The 6,445-nt window shown below is 29.8% G+C and overlaps 1 long non-coding RNA gene across 1 annotated transcript; it reads left to right on the top strand.

Annotated features, from left to right (window-relative positions):
- The first annotated feature begins 4,457 nt into the window (after positions 1-4,457).
- Positions 4,458-5,623, top strand: LOC121215588 (uncharacterized). The gene is made up of 2 exons (XR_005911518.1): positions 4,458-4,558; positions 4,882-5,623. It is a non-coding gene; the product is annotated as an uncharacterized lncRNA (long non-coding RNA).
- Positions 5,624-6,445: the final 822 nt, after the last annotated feature.

Raw genomic sequence — 6,445 nt, 5'->3', positions numbered from 1 at the left:
CCTACTAGGGTAGCAACTAGTTGATTGAGTAGAAACCCAAGATAGGAATTAGTTATGATCACCAAAGCGAGCTAATCACCCATACTTAGATTTGACTAAGCTAGAATTCATATACTCGAAGTTTACTTTCTCTTTTTTATTTTTATTTCATTATTTATAAAAACCCCAAAATATTTCCTTTTATGTTTTATCGTACTATAATTTATTTCAACTACTAATTACTTCTATTTGTGTTTAGGTTAACATTAATTTAGTACTTGCCTCTTTTGGGTACGATCCTCCGAGTACTTACCTACTTTGTTGTAACTATATTACAACCTGACCCGTATACTTGCGAGCACTGCCTCAATTCCATATCTTTTAGTTGCAATATTCATACTCTGGATGTTGGTACGTCCGAAGGTGCTTAGAAATCAATCACGATGATTTGACATAATGACTAAATAACTTTGAAATTAACAGACATAGAATCGAAAGTTAATTACAAATTATTTAAGCCCCAATTATATATTTTTGATAAGTGTTTCCACTAGCTCATCATAACTCTGTACGAATTGCATAATAAGAACTAATTGAATGTATGGATTAAATCGACATATAAGAAGTAGACTGTATGTATTACTAACTACAATAAATACATTTTCTCAATAAGTCAATAGATGACTTGAAAATTAATTTAATTTATTTGGTGTATTATTTATTTAGATAAATTAAATAGTTGATTCCAAAGTGAGGCCCAAATCAATTAGTTGACGTAGTTCCATTTTATTTAAACAATTAAATTAATTTATGTATAGATTCTATTATAGTAAAGTTATGATTATTTTAACGAAATTAAAATTAGGGTATGAAATTATTTAATTAATAATTAATTTAATTAATATTTAAAATAATTACTTATGAATAAAAATTTAAGTAATTGGGTTGAATAGTTATATGTGTTTGTATTTGAAATGGATAGATAACCCATATAATTAAAATCAATTTTAACCGAGTAAAGGCCACATTAAAGCCAAGCAATAGTACAAGGGTGCGAGTTAATAAGAAATGATTGATTTAAGCTTCTTTTTTTGTATTGTTGGAGCATGAAGTGACGGATCGGATAAGTAATTATTGCTCGTTGATGAAACGCCAATTATTATTAGTACTCAATCATGTCCGCCTCCCATGTTGTTCATCGAATTTTTGTTGGTTCAAAATATTTCATAACTACTTAGGGTGGGTTTGGATGGGTGATTGAGTGCGGTGCGGTGCGTTTAGTTTACTTTTTGTCTCACGCTACAGTATCGCTACAGTATCTAATCTCACCGCCACCGCTATTTTTACACTAATCGTAGGTAAACGCACCGCCCATCCAAACTCACCTTTAATCTCTTTATCTTTATTTTTATATTTTAAAACTTAGATTTAATTATTATAATTATTTTGTTAAATTCAGATTTATTATAACATAATTTTTTAATTACATTATTATTAAATGCATGTTTTTATTTTAAAATATCACATTAATAAATTTAAAAAAATATATTAATAATTGGACTTAATTTTAAAATCTAAAAAATAGTAAACATTGAAAGAAAATTTCTTAAGAAAAATAACAACCAAATATAATTGCTACGAGTAAATAACTGTAACCATAATAATATTTAACAAATAAAGAAATTAGTCAATAAGTCACATTTCATGCCAGGTATGTTATATTAGACTTGTCCCAAAAGGCTTGGTTTAGCCTGCCCTTGGTGGAACCCATGCCAGAACTAGTCTTTAAATTATGAATATCACATTTTTTTGGGGGGGGGGGGTTGGGGTGGGGCGTAACCCAATCATATGGCTCAACAAAAATATTGCTCTCTAATTCCCTCTTTTCTAATACAATAGTAAGATAATTCTGACCTAAAATATATGTAATATCAGCTTGGGTTAATGGTATCATCTCAATTTACATACCATCAGACACTTATTTAAATTTATCATGACCCATTTAATCTATTAATTGAAGGGATAATTGACTGTATAAAAAAAATAATTGTAGTTCAAAATTGGTTGAGACAAGGATTGTATACTAGTAATACTAATGGGAAAGAAGTATTTGTTTAAGTAGATAGTGATCAATAAAGTGGATGCAATTATTTAGTGTAACAAAAATGGAAGCAAGAACACATGGGTGTTGATGAACAATTGTACTTGCCCACTTCGATTAAATGGGTCCTGCAGGAACAAATAGATGCTAATTCCCAAAACCAAAAACACAGAAAATGTATTAGTTGAACGCCTCAAGTGCTTGTTGTTTAGGAGTTAGGGGCATCTTTAACCTTATTTTAATCTCACTTTAACAACATTATTTATTTATTCATTCCATTGTTCATGTTTAGAAGTTATTTATCTTATGAAGAATAGTGCAACCACAAATATGTGACGTAGCTTTTAGAGATAACATACAGTTGTTCAAGTTAAGATATTACATTAATGGTGTCGAAACCATTTTTATTTAAGTTTGAAAAAAATGGGGATCGACTTTTAAAATGAAAACGGGGAGTCGCCACCGATATTTTATTATGGTGCGATCGGATCACCTTAAAAAAATAATTTTAGGTCTGCGAATTTTGAGAAAATAGGTTCGGGAGTCGGTTACACACGAGGAAGGGTTAGCACCCTCGTAACGCCCAAAATTGGTACCGAATCGATTGTTTAATGTCTTAATGTCGAAATTTTGAAGAGATTTTAAAATACGATCCTTGGAAAAGAAAATTTGAATAAAAAAATTGGATGATAAGACTCACTTATTTTCAAGAAATAAATTGACACACTCAGTAAGTTAGAGGGTAACATTTTAGATCCTTGAAATTAAGTTTATCTTTTGATTTTTTTTTAAAATCTATGCATTTGAGAAGGATATCCGACTTGGGTCAAATGAAAAAAAAATCAAAACCCAGTAAGTTAGGGTTTGATTTCACAAAATTCCTAAATATCGAATATTGCCTTTATTTTTATTCATTTAAAAAAATCCTCGTCTCGAGAACAATATGTCATATCCAATACGTTAGGACACAACGCATCAAATTCCCGAGAATGAGTTTTTTATTTTGGAATTTCTATGTTCAAATTGAAAAAGGGGTATTCGGTTATTTAAAAAAAAAAAGAGAATTGAAGCCCAGTAAGTTAGGGCACAATCCTCTCGAAAAAAGAGAATGATAAAAACGAAAAATTTTAAAGGACAAATGCAATATAGAAAATGAATGATAATCCAAACTTAGATTAAAAGGTAGCAAATAAGTAATAAATAAGTACAACTAAAGTAGCAAAAATAAATTTATTCACATTATACATGAACTTAAAATAAATTTAACATAGAATGATAACAACATTAGAAAGCAATATTTGAAATGAACTTGTAACACATGACATACATTCATTAATTTCACATAAATAGCATACAACATACCCATATAAGTATACCATACATATATATAAAAGAAAAGCTACATACATAAGTAAGTTTTTTAAAAAAATAAATAAAAAAATAAATTACACATAAGTAAAATCGATTTAAAATACATACATAAACATATTAAGAATACTTGAAATCCATAATCTTTATAATATCTAATATCATAATATTAACAAATATATATTTTTTAAAAATGTTTAATAATTTATGTGTATATGAAGAATAGTATTATATGAAAAAAATATTATGTAAATATTCGATATATAACATATTAAATTGATAAATTTTAAAACAAAGGTAAAACATCAAAACATATATATATATATATATATATATATATATAAAAGATATAACAAATCGTCAAAAAAAATGTATAGATGAATGATAAATTAAATGGTAAAATATTAACATTTTCTTAAAACATATAATGGAAAAACTATTGTATGATAAATTTAAATAATGAAATCAACAATATAAAATAATAACTTATTATATTTTAAACTATAATAATAAAATATATAAAAAAAACAAATACTATCAAAAGCTAAATATTAAAATGATAGTAAAATTTTTTATATATATGTCGAAATAGGATTAAATATAGTCAAAATCTAATATTAAAAATAAATAAAAAGGCAAATAAAACCAACACGGACTAAATTGAAATCTGACCTAACGTTACGGGACTAAATTAGGAATTAAACGCAAAAATAAATAAGCAGAACTTAGCACAGAAAACGGCGCCGTCCAACCGCGGATCTAAATGAATATAGAGTTAAATGTGCGATACAAATTGAAAAATTAATGAAAATCAAATTTGAAACAACACAAAATGCAGAGGGGCTCATTGCACAAATTTCCCTTCGGCCCAAAATGCGCGGATCTGGCCTCATCCGGGTCGGGTTCAAGCGCGGGTCATGGCCCCCAAAACGGTACCGTTTGGAAGCTATTGTGCAAGCTTCAAACGGCGCCGTTTCCATGATTAAGATAAAAAAAAACCCTAGACTAAACCCGATCTGCCCTTTGAAACAAAAACCTAGCACCCCTTTTCTCTCCTGCGCCGTTTTCAATTCAACCATTGCCCCCCTTATCCGGCGACGCCACACGAAGGTAAGTGTTTCCCCTTTTTATCTCTACTCAGTTCATGAAAACAAATTGAAAAAAAATGATAATAATCAAGAATAGAAAAAGAAAAGAAAAAAAGAAAAATCGGAAATCATCTCAAAAGTCTGCTCTCTTTTTTTGAAATTCTTTGTATCTTTGTATTGATATTGTTTTTGTGTTTGTTTTTACAATATGCGTCTGTGTGTGTTGATTCTCAAAATGGTTTTATAGCCGAATCGAAAATAAAATAAAAAAAATACATCATTTTTTCTCCTATTTTTCTGCTATTCTCCTTTTTCTTTTGCGTTCTGTCTCTGCTTGTTTTGCAGGCGTTTGTTGCGAGTGCAGGTACGAGTACGGTGTCAGGTGCAGTGATGTGCAGGCTCGAGTGAGGCTGGGTCAAGGTGGCAGTGGCGTACGAGGACGTGGCGCGGTGCAACGCGTGAAGGCGTGGTCCCTGGCGGTGGCGTGGCTCGGCTTGGAGGCGTGGCTTTGGCGCGGAGGCGCTACACGCGCGCGGGCGCAACACGTGCGAGGGGGGAGCTTGGCTCGGTTGCGGTACAAAGGCAGAAAGAAAAAGGAAAATATATATACTAGTTGCTTTTTAAAGGAAAATATCTCAATAGAATAATCCAATGAGCACAAAGAAAAAGGCCAACTATACATCTGATTCTAGATTTTCGTCTTCTAATGGTTGTCACTATAGGGACATCCAAATTTAGAACGAGGATAAGGAACTCTAAAAGTAATTCCCAAGTGGAAAAAAAACTAGTAAACTGGAGAGCAGTCCGAGCCGAGGAGTGGGTTACCTTATTATTATTCTAAAACAAAGATTTAACCTCCATACAATCTTTAATTACCAAAATGAAGTCAACGACATTTGAACAATCACGAATCAAAGCATTAAATACTTGAAGCAAATCCAATTTAATGATGATACTCCCTACCGTCTCGCTGAACCTAAAAGAAAACTTCTCTATCATTAATTAATTACTTTTATGTTATATACCATTTACTATTATTTTATCAATTATATCCTTTACTTATATATCATATACTCTTAATTTATAATTATTTAGTAACTGATTAATAGCATATTAATAAATAAACATTTTTTTCGAACAATTTTATTTAATAAAAATTTCAAACATTTACAAGTACATAAGTTGAAATTTAAATACGATTTAATACTTAATAAAATTTTAATCTAAAAACATGTTACTTGATTAGTTAACTATATTAGAAGGCTTAAAAGTATACTTATATTTTGGTATTATAAAAGTTATGGTATGTTATTGTTGTGCAAATAGAGTAAAAGAGAGTAAATTATTGTACTAGAAAATCATGTTAAGTTTGATTTCAGGAAAAAACTAGAGGGGTCACAAACAGTCTCGCTTAAAACACAGTATTTTAGATAGAATCTACTTAAAATTTAATTTAATAGCACGATATATCATTACAATTATACCCTACAAATATTGAAAGATAAATAAAAATAATAAAGAACACCAGAAATTTAACAATGTTCGGTAAACACTACCAAATATATTTCACTACAAAAGATACAAATGAAAAATTACAAATAGGAAGAGGGAAAAATTACCCTATGAAGAAAACGACAAAATTTGGGATGATTCAAAGGTGGAGAAACAACCCCTATTTATAGTAGTACAAACTCTCCACAACCTTAAATTTTTTAGATGTGGGATTGTGCTATTTCAACAAATCTCCACCTTAGCAAATTTTCACATCTTCAATGTGTTTTCAAATTCCAATCTTCAAGTTTTAACATTGATCAAGTCCAAATATAGTTGGAACTTGACTGCAACCACAACCTTAGTTATTATATCGATAGGATTCTCAGTGGTTGAAATTTTCTGGATCTTTACTCCA

Source organism: Gossypium hirsutum, chromosome D03 (genome assembly GCF_007990345.1).
Source record: "Gossypium hirsutum isolate 1008001.06 chromosome D03, Gossypium_hirsutum_v2.1, whole genome shotgun sequence".
Taxonomy (NCBI): Eukaryota; Viridiplantae; Streptophyta; class Magnoliopsida; order Malvales; family Malvaceae; genus Gossypium; species Gossypium hirsutum.
The sequence above is the reverse complement of the archived record's forward strand: the minus strand, read 5'-3'. Positions and strand labels throughout refer to the sequence as shown.